Source organism: Asparagus officinalis, chromosome 7 (genome assembly GCF_001876935.1).
Source record: "Asparagus officinalis chromosome 7, Aspof.V1, whole genome shotgun sequence".
NCBI lineage: Eukaryota > Viridiplantae > Streptophyta > Magnoliopsida > Asparagales > Asparagaceae > Asparagus > Asparagus officinalis.
Window position 1 is genome coordinate 11,718,791 of NC_033800.1, and position 23,150 is coordinate 11,741,940.

General features: G+C 37.4%; 1 long non-coding RNA gene across 1 annotated transcript; it reads right to left on the reverse strand.

The window, feature by feature from the left end:
- LOC109850296 lies at positions 2,698-4,936 on the reverse strand. The gene is made up of 3 exons (XR_002249392.1): positions 4,888-4,936; positions 3,411-3,491; positions 2,698-2,917 (listed from the first exon to the last, which is right to left on the reverse strand). It is a non-coding gene; the product is annotated as an uncharacterized LOC109850296 (long non-coding RNA).

Consider the following 23,150-nt stretch of genomic DNA (forward strand, 5'->3'; position numbering starts at 1 on the left):
CTCTGCTACAAGCCTACAAGGCGGGAAGCCTTGACGTCGCTCCGTGATCAGATTGATCTTCTCTCGAAGAGGAGGGGACAGCCTCAGGCAGGTAGAACGAAGATTTTATTTACTTATTTATTTTTGTTTTGCTTACTGAAATGAAATCTTGTGCTGTGATATTATCTAATGACTAAGGATGCATACCTCTTGCGTCATGTACAAATATAATTTATTCTATTTATGATTTTATGTGTTGTGTTGTACTCTATATTTTGCTCTTGTTGGAAGCTCGAAATAAAATCTCATTTGTAGCTTACTGGCAAGTTTGTTAAATTCATTGTTAAATCTTTTCAAATTCTATTTTAAAATAGAATTAGGATACGTTTAAATTAGAGTTTGGATGGGTTTGGTAGTAATTTAATAAAGGGAGAAATGCTTCCAGCCCTCAAAACCTAAAAAAAACATGCTTCTCATCCCCAAGACTTTGTCAACGGGTGCTTTGCCCCCAAAAATAAAGATTTTGTTCTCTGAGCCCCCAAAACACAAAACCCAAAAGATTAAAATATGTGAAAATCATAATACCCTTCTCTCTCTCTCTCTTTTTATCATGATGTACTAAATGATAGTTGAAATGATTGATGGAGATTATTTTATTATTTTTGTTTTTTATTATTTTCGTTGTTGATGAGGGGAACTAACTATTTGTATTGGGAGATTGTTAAAGTTGCGGGTTAATTGTTAAGGTTACGAGTTAATTGTTAAGGTTACGGGTTAATTATTAAGGTTATGGATCCCTTCTCTATCTCTCTCTATCATGATGTTACTGTGATGATGTTGAAATGATTGAAGGGGATTGTTATTTTATTATTTTTTATATATATATATCATGATGTTACTGTGATGATATTGAAATGATTGAAGGGGATTGTTATTTTATTATTTTTGTTTATTTATTATTTTCGTTGTTAATGAGGAAACTAGTTGTTTTGGTTTGTATTAGGAGATTGTTAAGATTACGGGTTGGTTGTGAAAGTTATGAGTTTAATTGTTAAGGTTACGGGTTTAATTATCAAGGTTACGGATTTGTGGTTAAGGTTACAGGTCGGTTCTTAAGGTTACGGGTTGGTTCTTAAGGTTACGGGTTTAATTGTTAAGGTTACGGGTTTGTTGTTAAGTTTACGGGTTGGTGGTAAGTTTATGGGTCGGTTGTTAAGGTTACCGGTTGGTTGTTAAGGTTACGGGTTTAATTGTTAAGGTTACGGGTTTGTTGTTAAGGTTACGGATCGGTTGTTAAGGTTACGGGTCAGTTGTTAAGATTACGGGTTGGTTGTGAATGTTACGGGTTTAATTCTTAAGGTTACAGGTTTAATTGTTAAGGTTGCAGGTTTATTGTTAAGGTTACGGGTCGGTTGTTAAGGTTACGGGTCGGTTGTTAAGGTTACGGGTCGGTTGTTAAGATTATAGGTCGATTGTGAAGGTTACACGTTATGATATATATGTATATATATTTTGAGCGGAATGAATACTTTGGGTCATTTGGCTTAGTGGTAAAGTTTGGGAGTTTGGACAAGAGGTTAGGGGTTCAAACCTCTACAGCCATAATATTTTTAGAATATTCGTTGTTAAGGATAATGGTTGATTGCGAAGGTTACGGGTTGGTTGTTAAGGTTACGGGTTTGTTGTTAAATATTAAGGGTTTGTTGTGTAGGTTAACTTCACAACCAAAACATAACATTCACAACCAACACATATCTTTAACAACAAACCCGTAACCTTAACAACAAACTCATAACCTTAACAATTAAACTCGTAACATTAATAATTAAACCCATAACCTTAACAATTAAACCTGTAACATTCACAACCAACCCGTAACCTTAACAACCGACCCGTAACCTTAACAACAAATCCATAATCTTAACAATTAAACATGTAACCTTAACAATTAAACCCGTAACATTCACAACCAACCCGTAACCTTAACAAATTAAACCCGTAACCTTAACAATCTCCCAATACAAACAAAAACAATTAGTTTCCTCATCAACAATGAAAATAATAAATAAATAAATAAATAAATAAAATAACAATCTCCTTTAATCATTTCAACATCATCACAGTAACATCATGATAAAAAGAGAGAGAAGAGATCCATAACCTTAACAATTGACCCGTAACCTTAACAATTAATTCGTAACTTTAACAATTAACCCGTAACTTTAATAATCTCCCAATACAAACAGTTAGTTCCCCTCATCAACAACGAAAATAATAAAAAATAAAAATAATAAAATAATCACTAGTAGAAAAACGAGCAATCTAGACGGAAATTTCCGTCTAGATTGCTTCATTTCCCATCTAGGTTGGTACACTTAGACGGACTTCCGTCTAGTTTGCTCAGTCTATTCTGATTCCGTTTAGGTTGGGGCAAACTAGACGGAATTCCGTCTAGATTGACCAACCTAGACAGATATCAACCTAGACGGAAGTAAGAAATCCGTCTAGGTTGCTACCTAGACGAAAATCCATCTAGGTTCGCAACCTAGACGGAATTCTGTCTAGGTTGCTACAGTAACAACCTAGACGGATTGCTACAGTGGCAACCTAGACGGAATTCCGTCTAGGTTGCTCTGCTACAGTAATTTTTTTTTTAGAATCTACATTGCACGCTATATAATATTACATATACACAATATTGCATAACACCAAATCATATTCATATCCAACACAATAGATCTAATTATATTTCAATATCAAATATAATTATATTCAAATAATACATTCATCAAAATACTAGAAAGATACATAATTTTTTTACATAGATTATAAAGAATACAATTGTTTACATAACTTGAAGAACTTTGCATAATTTATAGAATCCAATTACATTTACTCCTCCAAGTTGTTGAAACATCATGTTCCTTCCTCCTTGTTCCTACATTATACAAAATTCAACATCAATTAGTCCATGCCATGAAATACACTTAGAAAGCATCAACTTTGTAGAAGAACTAATAGGGAAATCAAAATATTGGATACTGGACTAACAGCAACATTGAGAGCAATCCATGTACACATTCTGAGCCTTTTTTTTTTACAGCTGATTTCCATTTCATTATATGTATATATTACACCAGCTGTTGTGTCATTGTGGTTTTATAAGTGTGACTTAAAATTTATGTGCCTGTATTTCCTGTTAGCAATGCATTCATTTCACTGTATCCATGTCAATGCAATATATGCCAGAAGCTAGACTTGTATATCACATTACCCAATATAAAAACTAATGACTATGCAGAAATTGAGTGAACTGGCAGGTGTTCATAACATAGCTGCAATATGTCTAAACGAGGGAGAGGGTTGGATATACAAATTTTGAACAGAGTAATGCTTACTCGAGGAGAAAAGAAAGAAGAAAAACTAATTACCTTCAAAGACGCTACAACATCAGACACCTCACTCTTGACATTGTCAGATTTAGTGCTATCAGATGCATGAGTAGAAGGCTCCTGGAAAGCATGCCAAAGTAAGTCATCAAAATAATCCCAAATGAATACTTTCTCCAAAATAATAGGAATTCACTAATTGCATGCCAAAGTAAGATCAATCTTAAAGAATCCACATCACATACTTAGCATCAAAGTTCACTAAAAGTAGTAAATAAACAAATAAAGACAAATAAATACTAGAATCATGTCCAAATGAAACTAGGAAAGGAAATTCTACAGCCTTGACGGAGAGGAAAAAACTCAAGTAACATATTTAAATAGCAATAACTGCATGTATGCAGAGATTTTATGAAGAAGAACATGAAGTTCCAAAAGAGTACTATTATTTCAAGAGTACTATTATTTCAACCATTTAATATATCTGGTAGAAGTTCCAAAAGCAGACAACATTCTTGTTTATATATAGAGTGCAGATCATAATAAATGTCTAGGCTAGCCATCCAAGTAGAAACAACTATCTTGCTTAAGAATGTGGTGATAAAGCCACAACCTACTCGTGTATCTTTCACATTTGATCCCTATATCAATAGGGACCTATATCGATAAAGAGAGAGAAGAGCGAAAGATCAAAGAATAGTATATAACTTGACATAAAACTAATCAAAATCAAATTAGAACAGTATATAACCAAGAACTTCTCATGATAAATATTTTTTCCTTTTACTTTGCTCATATAAGATAGCATGCACCTAATTACTTAATAGGTAACAGCTAAAAAATGAATCTGAAACTCTTTTCCTAGTTACAAGTGTTAAAAGTGCGGAAATAGATGAGATTAGAGAAATTGTAGCCTCAATCGTCAAATTTTTTTCTATGTTTCTTCTTTCAAGCATCATCAAATAAACAAGATGAAAAAATTATCCTTGTCATCTCAATTTGAAGATTCATGATTCAATTCTACTCTATTGATCAGCTATGCCCTTGAAAATAAATTAAAATATGCGGTGTTATTTCCCTATAAAAGTGAGGTCCTGGATGTTCTTTAGAATAATGTACTCCAAGTATCCTGAAAGGACGAGACAGTTTTTTCCTATTAACTTCAGATGTCTAGTCATTTTGTTTTCTTATAAATTGTTTTCCTGCGAGCAAAACTAGAACTTGAAACTCTCTAAGAAATTTAAGACAACTAATGTTAGATCAAACAGATCAACACCACCATGATATCTCAACACACAGTATCCAAGAAACTCTCTAATACATGAAGTAATATATCGTTCATAGCAAAATCCTTCCACGATCAACATTGCACATTATATCTGAGTTTATGGATATTCATCCAATAGAAATTGCACAAGGCCAATAAACACCAAAATATCTATAACCACATTAAGAAGCAAACAAGTCACTGTTTTTCAGCAGCATTCACCCAGAAAATTGAAATATGGCAGTCAATTACCTGAATCCTATTCTGATGAGTGAAATTCGAGACAACCCAATGCACCAACTGTTAGATATTTTGTTAACAAAAGGCAATTTTGCCTTCATGAATTATAATAAATTTGTAATTAAAACATGCAATTAAAATATGTGTAACGGATATATAATTATGGGGAACGTTACAAAATTTATGATGAATGTTACAGAATTAATTACGAGTTTTGTAACGTCTTTTCCAACCCTATATATATATATCCATATGTTGAGCTCAAAATATAAGGAAAAATATACAACAAGTTTCTCTTGTTTTTCTTCTCTCCCCTACATATTATTTTCATCTACATCTTAGTTTTATTTTATGGGCAACTTCCTTCATCTGAGTTGAAGCTCTGCACTCTCGCCCGAGTGTAGAGGCCGGCCGTTTCCGGGGGTTTTTACCGCTAGGGGGAAGGGAACCATCTGCGCCAGGGCGATAGGCGGGTTCTCAATCTTCTAGGGCAGTGATTACACGACTGCTCCCGTTCAGACCAGTTTTAATTGTTTAATTTTTTGGATTTATCTACATGCTATAATCTTAATTATTTGATAAAATTTCCAACAATCTAGAAGATTGAGATATTTATAGCTTTTGATTTAAATTCGAAAAATTATCTGTTACTGTTCATTGGAATAATTTACTGCTCATCATAAAAAAAAAGTTCATCTTTTCTGTTACTGTTCATTTAGATCTATTCATATATTTTTGCTGTTAATTTTTTTTTCTCTAAAAAATAAAAATAAAAATAAAAATAAAAATCGATTATTGTTAATTGCTTATCTATTAATTAATATTTTTTAAAAAAAAAATCGGTTACTGTTCATCAAATTTATAAATGCAGTAATTAATTGTTAATTATTGTTGCTAATTAATTTTAACAGTTAATTGTAATTAATTGCTTTAATTGTTTTATCAGCGGATAATTAAATCCAAAATTAATTTACATGACAAATAAAGTGAGATATTTTCTACGCATAATATTGGCGTTCTAGGATTTTTATAACAACTCTTCTCTTGGATATAGTACCTTTTTCTGCTGTTAATGATTGGAAGGTCTGTGTTTCCAGTCTTAGAAAACATCCTCTTGTTGATAGACATACTTCTGAAACCTATTTAGGGGGTTGTTGTCAAGGTGCCAGCAAGCAGTGAAATTTTCTCAATCCTATCACGAAGCCTGATGCTGCGTATCCCTTTTAAGAAGGTGAAGCTTCAATAATGACGAAGTCACCAATAAAGTCTGCCTAGGTTATGATTTTCAGTGTTCTCATATAGTGCCACCAGTCATACTATCAAAGATGCTTGCATGTTATGTTTATTTTAATGAGATCTCTGTTAAAAAAAAAAAAACAACAACAACAACAACTATTGTTGGATATGTTTATTTTATGGGATGAAGGTGAATGATAATTACATGTGCCATGTGCACCTTCTGCATATTGCTAATTATTTTGGTAATTACTTTTGTAGGAGTCATCATCAATTTATGCATAAATGTTTTGAAATATCTGGATTTTTTCATGGTTTAATGCTTTCATTTCTTTAACCTATCAATATGGTACCTTCTATTATTAATAATTCCATACTTTGAAGTGCTTATACATCTAATAAGCTTAGTACAGAAGGTGGTAAAAGTGAATGCAAATTTGTTCAGCAACTTCTGTGGCAGTTGTCTGCAGCAGATGGGTTTTTACTCTCAAGACATGAAAATCATGAGGTTCGAACATCAATAGGTAAACCCCTCCTCGGCCTTATCCATCATATGTTTGCAGTATAATTGCTAGGCAATTTAAATGATTGCAGGAAATAATTTAAAGTTTCTATATACTGTTAAGGAACAAAAACTCATTGAGTGAACCGATTCAAGTTTTCTTGGATTAGTTGGTGTCTAAGGCAAGGTTTAAGGGTTGCGTAACGCGCTCTGCAAGGAACGAGGTACTTAATTGATCTTTGATCAACCTCTATTACTATCCTTACCTGGCTAACTACCCGAGTAAAACTTTAATCTTTTCACTTTATGAGTTTTTGGTTTGGAATAAGAGGACCGGAATTATGAGAAAAATTCATATGCATTTATTTAATTACGTTTCTTGCATCATATATTGCCTAATGATAAATGATCAATATATGAGCGAACCAAATCAAAGAGGTGCATTTTTAAAATTCTATTTTATATGGTGGATTATATTTCAAATCTTCAAATGTAAAGTTCATCATTTTTATTGCATTTTGATGAATATTGCAATAAATGTTCATATGTCTTTTTAGATAACTTGCATTTGCTCTTATAATAGAAGAATTTTAAAAATTTTATGCATTTGAATTATGAAGTATGAAATACATTTTAAGATACGAAAATATTTTTTTAAGATACGAAATCCTATTATGCTCTGCATGTATCTATTATTAATTTCATTCATGTATGTGCATATGCATAACTGCAGAATTTTTAGTTCCACATTAGTTTGAAATGTTCAGATATTAAGGTCAATCTCTTCAGACATAGACTATGATCTTTTATGATCATAGATCATGACCTAATGTCAATTTCAAACAATATGATGGACTAATTACAAAATAAGAACTTGATAAATAAATACAACGCCTGCTAGGCAAAGTTATGATTCTAGACTTTGTAAAGTCTGTGAAAAGAATCTTGATGACCCTTTGACTAAGGGATTATCCAGGAGTGTGGTTCTGGATTCATCGAGGGAGATGGGGTTAAGCCCATAGATGAGGTCACTGACAGCGGCAACCCAACCCTTATTTGGAGACGTAGTCCCAATGTCGGTTCAATGTGGTAGAAACAAGCTGGACTAGTGACACTCGTGTGGAGCATCGACCTAGATATATTTATATATCATTATGTAGCATTTGCTACTACCCCTTCTCTATGATGACGATGCTCTTATGATACAGCTGGTTAGGCTGAGTTTTACTCTTAATAAGTCCAACGCGTGTATTGTGGGGGGTATTAAATAAACAGCTGTAGTACCCTTTGAGGACTTACCTACGTGAGAGGAACCGTGATGGCCGCGGTTAGGGGGGGCTGGGCTAACCCCTAGAAACTCTCATGAGTCGGTTTATTGTGAGCATGGCCTTTAACGCTCAACCCGCTTTGCTCAATAGATGAAGCGTATTGTGTGTGTTTTCATCAATACCTGATTAAAGGGGCCTAATTCAAGGCCTAGTCCATTATGTCCCTCAGGTGGCGATGAACTCACTCAGAAAAGGTTCAAAGCCGAAAGCTACCTCTCCCGAATTCACGATACGAAAGGTTGCCCAACCTATATTTGATTTATGATTTCTTGATTTATTTATTGATTTCCGAGTCTTCAGTCAATATTGCCTTTTGGGGGGGACTGTTAGATATTTTGTTAACAAAAGGCAATTTTGCCTTCATGAATTATAATAAAGTTTTATAATTAAAACATGCAATTAAAAATATGTGTAACGAATATATAATTATGGCGAACGTTACAAAATTTATGACGAACGTTACAGAATTAATTACGGGTTTTGTAACGTCAAAATATAAGGAAAAATATACAACAAGTTTCTCTTGTTTTTCTTCTCTCCCCTACATATTATTTTCATCTATATCTTAGTTTTATTTTATGGGCAACTTCCTTCATCTGAGTTGAAGCTCTGCACTCTCGTCCGAGTGTAGAGGACGGCCGTTTCCGGGGGTTTTTACCGCTAGGGGGGAGGGAACCATCTGCGCCAGGGCGATAGGCGGGTTCTAGGGAACCATCTGCGCCAGGGCGATAGGCGGGTTCTCAATCTTCTAGGGCAGTGAATACACGACTGCTCTCGTTCAGGCCAGTTTTAATTGTTTAGCCAGTTTTAATTGTTTAATTTTTCGGATTTATCTACATGCTATAATCTTAATTATTTGATAAAATTTCTAACACCAACAACCCCTAAAGCTCCCTCTGCCTCTCCCGCACAATCCTCATTATCAAATCCCTCCTCATACTCTCCTGTTGATGCCCTTCATCATCTCTTCTTCCTTCATTTCAGCCATTTCGAACATCTCTCTGTTGCTGGCTCGCCATTTGCACCCATTCCCTCACCAGCCTCACCCACTCTCTCTCCCTCTCACCGAGCCACTCTACCCTAGGGCTGCTGCTCTCGCGCCTATTCGAGCCCTCGGTCATCACTCACACGATTCTTCTAACAAAAAAAGAAAAAAAAGAAATTGATCAAAAAATCGTCACAAAATTCAATTTCAAAAAGTGAATAAGATTGAGAGGAAAGAGAATTACATTGAGAGGTGAGATTTTGACGGGAGGGGTTGAGCCTCAGACTCCTGACTTCAACTTGGGGTTAAAAACAACCAATTCCAAACCAAATAAAACCAAACAACTCTAATCCATCAAACAAATCACATAAAAATATGATTTTGATATACATTTCATCAATACCTTGTCCCGCGATCAGAAGAGGACCTGAGAGGATAAGGATTTGGGGAGTCTCGAATTTGAGAGTATGCAAGGAAACGGTGAGGAGGAGCGGCATCAGAGTTGTTCGAATTGTGATTGGTTAGGGTTTTGTTCGGCTGTAGAAAGGGAGGGAAGAGTTCGCCTTCTTGAGCCTCATCCGGAACAAGCACCTAGCCTTCGTCGGTGACTCGATGGCCCGCAACCAGCTCAAATCCCTCCTCTGCCTCATCTCGACTGCCTCGAGCCCCGAGCTCGTGTGTCGAGATGGCGACAATAATAAATTCCGCCGGCGAGCGAGAGAGAGAGGGCAGGCAGGAGATGTGGTTGTCAAGGTCGGCGTGGAGATGTGCGGGAAGTTTGAGCGGAGGAGGAGGAGATCAAACGTAGAGACGGCTGAATGAAGATAAATTGGGGTTTTCAGAGAGCGGTGAAATGAAAATTTAGGGGGCAAATTGTGGCGCTCGGTCTCAAAACCAAAATATCAGACACATTCCGTCTAGGTTGTCACTAGACGAAAATGGGAACAATCTAGACGGAAATAATTCCGTCTAGGTTGCCTCAAACTAGACGAAATTATATTCCGTCTAGATTGTTTTGTCTATTTTGTTTGATTTTTTACTAGTGAATCATCATCAATCATTTTAACTATCATCTCAGTACATCATGATAAGAGAGAGAAGGGTGTTATGGTCTTCATATATTTTAATCTCTTGGGTTTTGTGTTTTGGAGCTCAGAGAACAAAATCTTCATTTTGGGGGGCAAAGCACCCGTTGACAAAGTCTTGGGGGTGGGAAGCATGTTTTCTTGGGTTTTGAGGGCTGAAAGCATTTTTCCCTTTAATAAATACTGGTTAAAAATATTTAGAACTAATATATGAATGTTATATGAGGACTTTCTGATTAAATTTTCACGCTTGCATAACAGAGGGTATTAACGTGCTAATTTTGAATAGCTCTGGATATATGAAGGCTATGAAGTACAGCTATGGATATATAAGTGCTAGAGTAGTGACTAGTGAGGTATTTAAGTGCTATTTAGCCCTCCAATATCCCCTAAAGTTAAGAGGGGTTTTATGATATTTTAAAAAGATAAGGGGAGCTATATAATAATTGTGAAGTCAAGGGGTTTTATCCTGATATTTAGCCTAACTTCTCCCGATACATCATTTTTTAATGTTAGTTGAATATTTTATTCTTGCCTGGAATCCGAGGAAACTTATGGCCAGATGAAGCTTAACCTTGTTATTCCTCAATTTATTTGTTAGTTATTTCCTCCTCTAATATCGCAAATTTCATCATGAGCTTGTGGTCAATTTCTCCGTGCAGGCCGTAACGGCTATAGCACAACGAGCTATGCAGCACGTCGAGAAGACACCTAATATAGAGGCGCGTGTAGAGTTGATCAAAACATGCTGATGAGCAAGGTAAATGTTGCCTCGCTTTATCTTAAACTTAAGCTTTCTGTGATTCTGTCAGTGTACGTTGAAATAGAGGGAGCCCAATTGATTAAGATACTTGCAGAGATAAAAGATGAGCAAGGCATAATTGCTGAAGATGCGGATTTGATGCGAGAAGTTGCTTGTAAGTTACTTAGGAGTGCACGACACTCGACTCATGGTTTCATCAGTTCACATATATTGATACTCGGGCATTCGTGTTGATACATTTGGTGGCAAAAACAGAGAAAACAACGTTCATTCTTGAACAGTTATGATGCATTTGGTCATTTCTCTGTTTTTTTTTTTTTTTTTTTGGTTTTTTTTTTTTTTTTTTTTATTTTTGGCTTATTGGTCCTCAGACAATGAATGTACTAACTATTGCTATGATATAATTCAGGTTCACTTGTGCTTGGATCGCCAAGATCATATCCGTGTGTTAGTCTAAGTGTGTAAACCCAAAGCTGAATCAAAAAGACGAAGAAAACAAGATTGACGCGGATCGGTCGACCGACGAGGTGGATTCGGTCGACCGCGACGCCTGCAGGAAACTGAGAAGAAAACCTCACTCTGTCCGGTCGACCGCGATCGTGCACCAAACTCCTGTAGGAAGTTGGCGCTCTGGTCGGTCGACCGCGGGACATGATCTGGTCGACCGGAGTCGGGTTTTGCTGTTTCCAAATCTGTTTGAGATTCTGTTTTGATCTGGGGTCCTATATATACCTAAATGTTTTTAGGGTTTGTAGTGCATCAAAAAGAGAGTTTTTGAGAGGATTCTTCAGAGAGATCTCAGAGAGATTAAACCCTAGTTTGTGGGCATTGTAATCTTCTTCAATTAATCAAAAAATTATGTGGTGTGGCTCCCGAGGACGTAGGCATGTTATCGAACCTCGTTAAATCTGGTGTGTCATTATTTACTTTCCTACAAGTTTTATCTTTTATTTGCGATGATTTTCCTACTTTCCTATTCTCAAACACAAGGTCCGGAAGGGCACGGATTCGATTTGATTATTTCAAATCCCCAACAACTGGTATCAGAGCTTCGTTCAGAATTTTTGTGTGAGAGCCATGATAGAGGAAAGCAAATCTAAGATCGAGAAGTTTGACGGCTTAGACTTCGCCTACTAGAAGTCGCATATGGAGGACTATTTGTACCAGAATGATTTGTACCGTCCGTTGATGGGCAAAGCTAAAGGAAAGAAGAAAGAAGAATCAGACCAGGAGTGGAAGATACTAGATAGGAAGGCTCTAGGACAAATCTGGTTATCGCTTTCTAAGATAGTCGCACACAATATATTGAAGGAGAAGACGACGGTGGGGCTTATGGAAGTGCTCACGAAGATGTACGAGAAACCGTCAGCCACAAATAAGGTACATCTCGTCAAAACACTCTTTAACCTTAAGATAACAGAAGGACGCTCTTTCACGATGCACCTCAGCGAGTTCAATACGATTGTTGATCAACTTATCTCCATGGACATCATGTTTGATGACGAAGTGCATGCTCTATTGATTCTATCAAAGTTGCCAGATAGTTAGACAGATTGTGTGACCGTAATTAGCAATTCGACGGGAAAGGAAAAGTTGAAGCTGAGTGAGATTATTAGCATGATTCTATCCGATGAGGTTAGAATAAAATCGTTCGAATTAGAATGTTCAGGGTTAGCCCTAAATCTCGAGCAGAGAGGCAAAAGCCAGAAGAAGGGTAACCAGAATAGGAATCGGTCGAAGTCAACCAAGAAGAGGTCAAACTTGAAAGTTAGGCCTATCAAAGGGAATTGTTGGAACTGCAGCCAGGAGGGCCATATGTCTTCAGCCTGTAAAGCACAAAAGAAGGATTCGAATGAGTAGGAGGCTCATCTCGTGCAAGATGCATTGATCCTTGCTATGTATAGCGATTCCAATTCATGGGTTATTGATTCAGGAGCCTCTCTCCATGTCACTGCTAATGTGAAGCTTCTTCATAATTATGTAGCATGGGACTTTAGGAAAGTGTACTTGGGGGATAACGAGCTCTGTAGTATTGTTGGAAGAGGCGACATGCAGATTCAGATGAAGGGCTCTAAGTGGAATCTGAAAAATGTCAGACACGTAACGTAGCTAAAGAGAAATCTTATTTCAGTTGGCCAGCTTGGAGCGGAATGCTATGTTTTAACATTTATCGGGGATTCATGGAAAATCTCCAACAGCACGATGGTGGTTGCCCGATGCAGCAAAACAAGAACTCTCTACCTTACCTCACATGCGAGTGACACCCTTACAATTACAGCTGGCAAAGAGAGTGCAGATTTATGACACAATAGGCTGGGACACATGAGCGAGAAGGGGATAAAAATTCTACATTCACAAGGAAAGCTAAGCGGTATCGATTCAGTAAAAGTTAGTGTTTGTGAGGACTGTATCGACGGAAAGCAGAAGAGAGTTAGTTTTTAGAAGGGTGGAACACCACCTAAAGCTCAGAAGCTAGAACTCGTTCATACAGACGTATAGGATCCAGCTAGTGTGTCTTCTCTTAGCGGTTCGACGTATTATGTCACCTTTATTGACGATCACTCGAGGAAGGTGTGGGTATACTTCATGAAGCACAAGTCAGAGGTGTTCGAGCTCTTTAAGAAGTGGAAGGCTATGGTGAAGAACAAGACAGATCTAAAGGTGAAGTGTCTGAGATCAGACAACAATAGAGAATACGAGCTGGAGGAGTTCAAGAGGTTATGTGCTCTAAACGAGATTCGTTTAGAGAGTACTACTCCAGGGATGCCACAACAGAACGGCGTCGTAGAGAGAATGAACAAGACATTGATGGATCATGCGAGGAGCATGCGTCTACATGCAGGTCTGCCTAAGATATTTTGGGTTCCGATGCGGTGCATACGACAACTTACTTGATTAATCATGGGTCATCAATTCTATTGGATTTTGAGATTCTAGAGGAGATTTGGAGTGGCAAGAAGATCAATCTCTCACACTTGTGAGTAGTTGGTTGCATGACATATGTTCATATCAGTGATCATGTCAAAGACAAGTTAGAAGCTAAGTCACAGAAGTGTACATTCATTGGATACGACATTAATAAGTTTGAGTATCGTCTTTGGGATGAGAAGAACATGAAGATCATCAGGAGCAGAGACGTCATATTTAATGAGAAGGTGATGTATAAGGACAGAGACAATGCCAAGGATAGCCAAAGCAGTGTGAGTAGCACTAAGGATATAGGTGGATCCGAGTACATAGATTTAGAGGAACTTCTAGATGAGGGAGACAACGTTAGTACTGACCGAAGAACGGAAGAGACTCTAGGTGCAGAGACGACTACCCAGGGTGTGAAGCTTAGGAGGTCATCCAGGGTACCCAAACCAAATTCCAGAAATCTTTCATTACTAGATTATTTACTTTTGACAGATAGCAGAGAACCAAATTGCTATGAGGAGGCTATGTAAGTTAGTGAATCTCAACAGTGGGAGCATGTGATGCAAGAAGAGATGGATTCTCTCCACTCGAATAAGACATGGGAGTTAGCCCAGCTACATGTACAGAAGAAAGCCCTACATAATAAATGGGTCTACTTAGTCAAGCAGGAGAGTGATGGAAGCAAGAGGTATAAGGCCAGATTAGTCGTGAAGGGGTTCTAACAACGGGAATGAGTGGATTATACAGAGATATTTTCCCCGTTGTGAAGCTTACAACCATTAGAGTGGTGTTGAGCTTAGTAGCTACAAAAGATCTCTACCTTAAGCAGTTAGATGTGAAAACTGCTTTTCTTCATAGTGACTTGGATGAAGAAATCGACATGAAACAACATGTTAGCTTCATTAAAGAAGGAAAGGAAGAGATGGTGTGTAAGCTTAAGAAGAGCTTGTACGGTTTGAAACAGGCTTCGAGACAGTGATATAAGAAGTTCGATAATTTCATGCAGAGCAATGGCTATGGAAGATGCAATTCAGGTCATTGTTGCCACTTTAAGAGGTTCGAGTCCAGCTATATCATGTTATTATTGTATACTGATGATATGTTAGTGTAGGCGTAAATTTTGATTTCCCAAAACGGGGTATTCGCTTGTATTGATAAGAATAGCTTATAACAAACTAATAAATTAAAATTATAACAGAAGCGGGGGGAATGCCCTCCTTATTTAACGTATGGGACTTTGGTAGCGATGGGACGCCTCGCTCGGTTCTCGCACCGAGTCTGCTTCCCTTGGACGATCAGATTGAAGTTGCGGGCAAGCTTCAGTACACAGTAGAAGCTTGTGCTGATCGAGTTCGACTATACCCGAGGCCAAACGGGGGACTTGTGCTTGTCGACTGACTGCTTAGAGAGAGCTACCATGCAAGAGCTTACAAAAAGCCTAAGAGCCTCAAGTCTGAGAGTTCAGACGAGTCTGTAAAGAGCTACTATGCAAGAGTCTGCGAAGAGCTTGAGAGCCTCAAGTCTGAGAGTTCAGACGAGTCTCTTCAAATGAGTGAGTCTTTAGCAAATGAGCCAAAGTTCAACCTTTGGAAGATTATCCAGCCAAGCCAGCAACAGCTAATCAAACCCTTTCACGTTGGCTGAAAGTGGCTTTAAATAGGCAAGGGATGGCATGAGTTATCCCTTGATTTGTGGGATTTAACCACTAGTAGGGGTGAGGGAGCCAGTCGCCCTACCTGTGGGATGTGACCACTTAGGGGGTCCTGTCAGCCGCCCTATTCTTGCTAGTGAGGAGCGTCATGCTTTCTCCCTTGATTTGTGGGATTTTACCACTAATATGACTATTCCCATACTCCAAGTGGGCAGCTAATAATGATGGTGAGTTTCTAGTTGTTAGGCGAGCTTAGTCAGCGCAGAGGTGCAGGCTGTCAGGCGAGCTTGGTCTTCAAGCGAGCTTGGTCTTCAAGCGAGCTCGAACCTTCGTGCTGGCGAGTCGGACAAACAGGTGAGCTTCGAGCTGTTAGGCGAGCTTGGTTCAATGTGCAGGAGAGCCTGTGCAAGTGAAGCTGTGCAAGAGGGCTTCGCTTAGTTCGGGCGAGCTCCAATGCTCAGGCGAGCTCTAGCCTTGCAGACGGACTTCCTTATAGGCGAACTTCACCCTTTTCAGGCGAGCTTCATCCTTCAGGCGAGCCTGGATCATGCAAGCGAGCTCTGCAGGTGATGTTGTGCAGACAATCTTGCCTTTGGGTAGGCCTAGATCTGTCAGGCGAGGTTGTGCAGGCGAGCTTGACTTATGCAGGCGAGCTCCAGAACATGCCACGAAGAACAGGTCATAACTTTCAAACCGTAAGTCGGAATTTGACGAATTATATATAAAAATCGACTATCTCGACGAGATGGAGCCAACCAAACCCACCCCCAAAGGGTTCGGTTTACTTCTATCTATTTCGCCAAATTCCTTCCGGTTTGAGAGATATCAGCGTTTTCCCCTTTTCAACTATTTCGGGCGAGGTTTTAGCAGTCTTGTTCTGAACTTCTATGATAGAGATTAAAGAGAATTTTTATTGCTTACAGTTAGTTGTAGGACTGTGTTTAGAGGAGAAACAATTTGAAGAAGCAGTTGGCGAAGGATTTTACTATGAAGGATCTGGGTGCAGCGAAGCAAATTCTTGGGATGCGAATCAGTAGAGATGAAACTAAAGGGACATTGAAGTTGAGTCAAGCTGAATACATTAAAAAGGTACTTCAGACTTCAGAGGTAACCCGCCTGTCACGCGGGTGACCCGGGTTCGATCCCCGGCAATGGCGCCAAAAACTTGGTGCGGCATAATTATGTACCAAAAATTGCAAGTGCACAATTTATCAAGTTATAGTATAAAAAGATATCGATCCCACGAAGAAGGTGATTTTAAGAGATTATTAAACTTGGTTCTTATGTGTTGTGCATGACAATTAGGAATAAAGAATAAGTGTGATTGTATGAGTGGTTATTTTGATTTATATGCAAGAGGTAATAAATTGAATTTTAGAGGAGAGAAGGAAGAATCAAAGAATAAATAGCATAACCTATCAAACCATTTAAGATAAGCATAGATTATCAAATTCTTCTTCTACCGATTAGTTCTCTAGTTGATTATCCTAAACATGAACATTTTAAGTGCAAGAGAATAATTCATACAATATAAAGGAAATTAGACTAGTTTCATATAATTCTAAACTTCCTACAAGAATTAAATTCACATCTTTAAGAAATAAAAACAAGAAAAAGAACTAATTACAAAATTAAAAAGAAAAGAAAAATCTAAACTATGAACAAGAAATAAATCTAATTACAAAGAAAATAAAAATCTAAACTACAAAATAAATTGCAGAAATTAAATGCAAGAAAATAAATCTATTCTACAAATTAAAGTGCAAAAAGAAATAAAAAGACAAGAAATTAAATCTACACTACAAGCATGAATTTAAATCTAACTAATAAGCAATAATAAAGAAATTACTAAAAAGAAATAAAAGAGAAAAGAAATGCAAACCTTCAAATTGCTCTTCATCTCCATCCTCATCATTCAACAAAGAGGAGAAAGAACAAATTTAAAGAGGAAAAAATTATTTTTATTAATTGCAACTAAAGTTACAATTTTTGGAAGGCCTTCTCAATTAAGAGTAGCCCTCCTCTCCAAAAGGAGTTTACAAAATTTTCACACCTCTAACCCCTCACTCTCTACCCCTATTTATAGTAAACATCAGTGAATGAGAGCCATTGGATTCAAATCTTATCCAAAACCAACAAAAATCAGCCATTGGATTGTAACTGCCTGGACGTCCGTATCGATACCCGCATCGATAGGGGTATCGATGCGGGCATCGATACAGGCATCGATGCGGGCATCGATGCCCCCATCGATGCAGGCATCGATGCCTGCTCTTCTCCTGTTGCTGTCCGCAGAACTCTTGTATTTTGCTTTTGGGCTTGTGTCTTGGGCTTTGGCTTGGACTTTTGGGCTTGGCATTTTCTCTTGATTTTCCATTGGGCTTTGAATTATTTCTTAAATATTTGAAAGAATTCCTTTGGCTTCATGGGCTTCATTTCTTCATTAAATCAAGGGGTTTTTGTTGAGATATTGGAGTTTGAGATTTATTCATCATTAACCTGCAATTAACAGATAAAAGCAATTATTAGTGGTATATTTATTCATATAAGATAGATAATGAGGGTATAAAATTATAATAAAATGTGATTATCAAACACTGCTTCAGAGGTTCAACATGCAGAATGCTAAGGTTGTTATCACGACCCTTGGAAGTCAGATGAAGTTATCTGAGAAGCAATCACCCAAGACAGATGCAGAGAAGGATCATATGAGCAGAGTGCTATATTTATCAGCTATTAGTAGCCTTATGTACGTGATGATTTGCACGAGGCAGAATATTGCTCATGCAGTGGGAGTTGTGAGCAGGTTTGCAAGCAATCCAGGGAAGCAGCATTGGGAGGCCGTGAAGTGAATTTTGTGTTATTTGAGAGAGACTATGGACACTCCACTATGTTTCAGGTTTCAGGAGGAAGGATTTAGTACTGCAGGGATACATGGATGCAGATTTTGCCGGTGATCATGATACGAAACGAAATACCACGGGGTATGTTTATACCTTGGCGTCGACAGCAGTGAGCTGAGTCTCACGTCTGCAGAAGATTGTAACATTATCCACAACTGAGACAAAGTATGTCGCGGTGATTGAATGTAAAACCCCAGATTTTTTATAATTTTATTAGAGAATTTATTTAAGATTTTATAAGTTTTATGATGTGCGCTTACCATTCTATGATGAATGGAATCAGTTAGAATTTATTTAGAGTTTGTTTGCAGCTTGGGTTATGGTACCGCGAGTCTATCGTCGTATAGCAGTTTGAACTATTTCCGGTGATCAGATGGGCCTCAGGATTATGCCATCGATCTTAGAATATGGTTTTTTGTGCTTCGAGCTCAGTTTGGTTCGATTTGGACTTCGTTTGCAGTTTCGGTTCCGGATGCGCGAGCCAAATCGAACCCTATAGTTTTTTATTTTTAATATTTTATTTGTAACTCAGTTGGATGTGTGGTCAGTGTCATCATTCTCAGAACATCGAGACCGTGCTAGGGGTAAATTGATGATTTATTTTGGTACCGAAGAAAATCAGCTGAATTTCGAGCTGATAAAATACCCGGATATATAATTATGTTTATCTCCTTTAACTTAAGTTGTCATCCATTATGGAAAGTTGACTTGGTCAACTTTTAATATGAACCATTGGATAAGGGTTTGAGTGATGTGGATTTAATCTAAGCCCTTGATTCCCATTTTTAAGAAAGTGAGAGAGGATAACTTTGTCATGAAGGTTCTCTCTCCTTCATAACCATCTTCTTCCTCCTCTCTCAAGCTCAGGTGAACATAGCCATTGTAGGCCTAAAATTCTTCGGAGGAAATTGGAGAAACTTTATGAACGTAAAAGCTTGGCCGCAAGTGGATCTATATCTTTCGTAAAGAACAATCCGCTAGTTTTCATTTTTCAGAGATCGAATCATCATTAAGGCAAGTTCATCTCCTCTAAACCTCACCCTCCTTTGGTGTGTTGTATTTGATTATATTATTAAGTGGAATTCATGATCAAATACTCATATCGTGTCTAATCAAACAATAAAGGAGGGACTTATGATTTTTTTAGGAAATCAAGAACAAATCTAGTTGTAAATCATGATATTCTTGGGATATGGTTGATATGATATGGATTGCAGAAAACTGTAGCACATATATGATGTTTAACTAGAGATTCGAAATAACAAATAAACTCTAAATTAAACCAAACTAGTTCCAAATGAAATCTGTGTGAGTCTAGTTTCTAAAACAGGAAACCATTCTTAAATTGAGTTTGTATAGAGAAATTTATACTCTATTTACTAAGGATATGTTCTGTAGAAAACTGTAGCGCGTGTATAAACTTTAAATAAAAACTGGGTATAGAAGATAAACTCCAAATTAAACCAAACCAGTGCTAAATGAAAGCTGTATAAGTTTAGTTTCTAAAACAGGAAAGCATTCTTAAATTGAGTTTGTATAGAGAAAGATATGGTCAATTTACTAACCATATGTCCCGCAGAAAACTGCAGATATGCTGATTTGAAATGATTGATATATTACATGAAGGTTTATTTGAGTTTCGCTTGCTAAATGAAAGCTGTATAAGTTTAGTTTCTAAAACAGGAAAGCATTCTTAAATTGAGTTTGTATAGAGAAAGATATGGTCAATTTACTAACCATATGTCCCGCAGAAAACTGCAGATATGCTGATTTGAAATGATTGATATATTACATGAAGGTTTATTTGAGTTTCGCTCTTTAGTTTTTAACGCACGACTTCTACGACACATTTACACATATGTAGATGGAAGTATATTGCATGAGATCCATACATGGTGCATGTGTTTAGCTAAAGAGCTCTTGTAGCTTAATTTCGATATTTGTGCGATACATGGGAGCACTTATTGTCGGCGAATTTGATGAACTACGGGCGGCTTGATCCCTTGAGAGAGAGGGTATGTAGGCAACCATATTGGTGTAGTCAGATTTTTAAATGATGGTTTTCTATTTCATTATAGGCATTATAAGTCTGATATATGTTGGTATGAGCTTGTCTATGATAATACAAGTATGTTGCCTGAGTTGGGCCTATTAGCCACTCAGCAGAATGTTGCCTGAGAGAAAACTATAAGAGTTACTCAGCTGATTGTTGCCTGAGTTAGGATTTTATATCACTCAGCAGATGGTTGCCTGAGTTAGGCCTATGAGCCACCTAGCGGAAATATGAGTTGAACAATGAGTTACTCTAATGGAAATTTATGTTTGGTTGTGAACCACATAGTCACCTTTATGAGATAGTCCATCGAAGGCCTATACTCCTTAACATATACCGTTATGGGATGGGTTTCACGTTAGTGCTCTTTAGGAAGTTGTATTTCTTGAGTTGTTGCAAATTCATAATTTGTTGAGGTCGTTCGCAACCATTTGGATAAACTATGAGCGGCTTGATCCCTTGGGAGAGAGGGTTCGTAGGCAACCAAATCAGTGCAGTCAGATTTTTATATGATGATCATCTATTGCATTATTGACATTATGAGTTTAATATATATTGATACGAACTGGTATATGATAACACAAGATTGTTGTCTGAGATGGGCCTACGAGCCACTCAGCAGACTGTTGCTTGAGTTAGGACTATGAGTCACTTAGCAGATTGTTACCTGGGTTAGGCCTACGAGCCACCTAGCAGAAATGTGAGTTGGACAGCGAACCACTCCAACGGAAATTTGTATTTGGCTGTGAACCGCTTAATCATATGCATGAGATAGACCGTCGAACGCCTATGCTCATTAATCTATACCGTTATAGGATTGGATTTCATGTTAGTGCTCGTTCTCTAGGAAGTTGTTTCATTTTAGTTATGATCAAAGATATTATCGCATGATGAGTTTTTACATGCTTTTATATTGTTGTCATTTTCTTTCAGATTTATGAGTTACTTGTTGTAAATTTGTGATTGTTGAGGTCATTCATGACCATTTTAGATGAGCGGCTTGATCCCTCGAGAGAGAGAGGGTACGTAGGCAGCCACCTTGGTGCAGCCAATTTATATAAACCTTCTACGAGTTTTTATTTGAAATGTTTCTGACGACGTTCAATGTCGTTATGCGCAACTTCAGTTGGCCTTCACGTGTAGGAGATGAAGGTGGAGCCACACTAGGAGGATCGGCATGATCGCCTGGAAGATGATGATTAAAGAAAAGATTTTTCTGGGAAGGAGAAGATGGTTGCGAAGAATGGGAGAGTTTGGGTGAGCTCGTTGATGGTGTTTTGGTCTCCAAGTGGGAAATTATTAGTCTAAGTGTGTAGACCCAAAGCTGAATAAAAAAACAAAGAAAACATGATGGACGCGGATTGGTCGACCGATGAGGTGGATTCGGTCGACCTTGACGCCTACAGGAAACTGAGAAGAAAACCTCACTCTGTCCGGTCGACGGCGAGAGCTGATCTAGTTGACCGCAAACGTGCACCAAACTCCTGTAGATGGTGTGGCGCTCTGGCCGGTTGACCACGGGACATGATCCGGTCGACCGGAGTCGGGTTTTCCTGTTTCCAATTCAATTCAAGATTCTGTTTTGATATGGGATCCTATATATACCTAAACGTTTTTAGGGTTTGTAGTACATCAAAAAGGGAGTTTTTGAGAGGATTCTTCAGAGAGATCTCAGAGAGATTAAACACTAGTTTGTGTGCATTGTAATCTTCTTCAATTAATCAAAGAATTGTGTGGTGTGGCTCCCGAGGACGTAGGTACGTTGCCGAACCTCGTTAAATCTGGTGTGTTCTTTCTTGTTTACTTCTCTGTAAGTTTTAACTTTTATTTGCGGTGTTTTTTCTACTTTCCTACTCTCAAACACAAGGTCCGGAAGGGCATGGATTGGATTGGATTATTTCTAATCCCCAACACCGTGCACATATTCTGTTAAGGAAAATTAGTTCGCGAGTTCATTCTGTCAATATTATTTAATGTTAGTTCATCCTTGATTTCTTCCATGTAGCCATGTAGGTATTCAGATTCTTTTATTGCATCAATTTATAAAATGCACTGTTTTTCCAAGATATATATATTGGTAGCGTCCAAATATTCTACCATGTAGGTATTCAGGTTCTTTTTCATATTAATGTAGGACGCTTAATAGACAATTTCATGGAGGATTCGGACAATCACAAGCTAAATATAGATTTATATGTATTATTGATTTCTGCAAAGAAACAACCATATCTTCCAACCTAAAAGGCGGATTATGATATATTATATATGTAAATCACCTATTTTGACGAGACGGAACCAACTAGATTATCATATTTTAAATATCTCATCAGTAATATCCAGTTTTGACTAAAATCCAAAAATAATCAGTTTTTAGTTTATTTTTAGTAATAAAGTTGGAGTCTAATTAGATTAGAAAATAAATTCAATATTAGAGTCAAATTAGATTAGAAAACAAATTCAATTTTGATTCATGATTTGTTTCCTCTATTATAGAGAGTTTCCTCTATTATAGGGAGTCTTTTTAGGATAGAATTTGATACTTTCTATTTCTTTGTAATTTTAGTCTTACTAAAAGTTTTATTTATTTTTCTATTTAAGAAGAGTCATGTAACCCCAAAGAATAATATATTTTCATCAATAAAATTTCTCTTTCAATGTTTTCTTTGTGGATTCAAAGTTCTTCGTGGATTCAGAGATTGTTCTTTGTGGATTCAGAGAACACCCTTGGTGGATTCCGAGGTTTTTACTTCCGCGTTGCGTTAAATTGGTATCAGAGCAGGTTCCTTCGATCCGATGGTAGGTAACGAAGCCCTTATTTCTTAAACTAAGTTCGATGAGTTGAAGACTGATGTT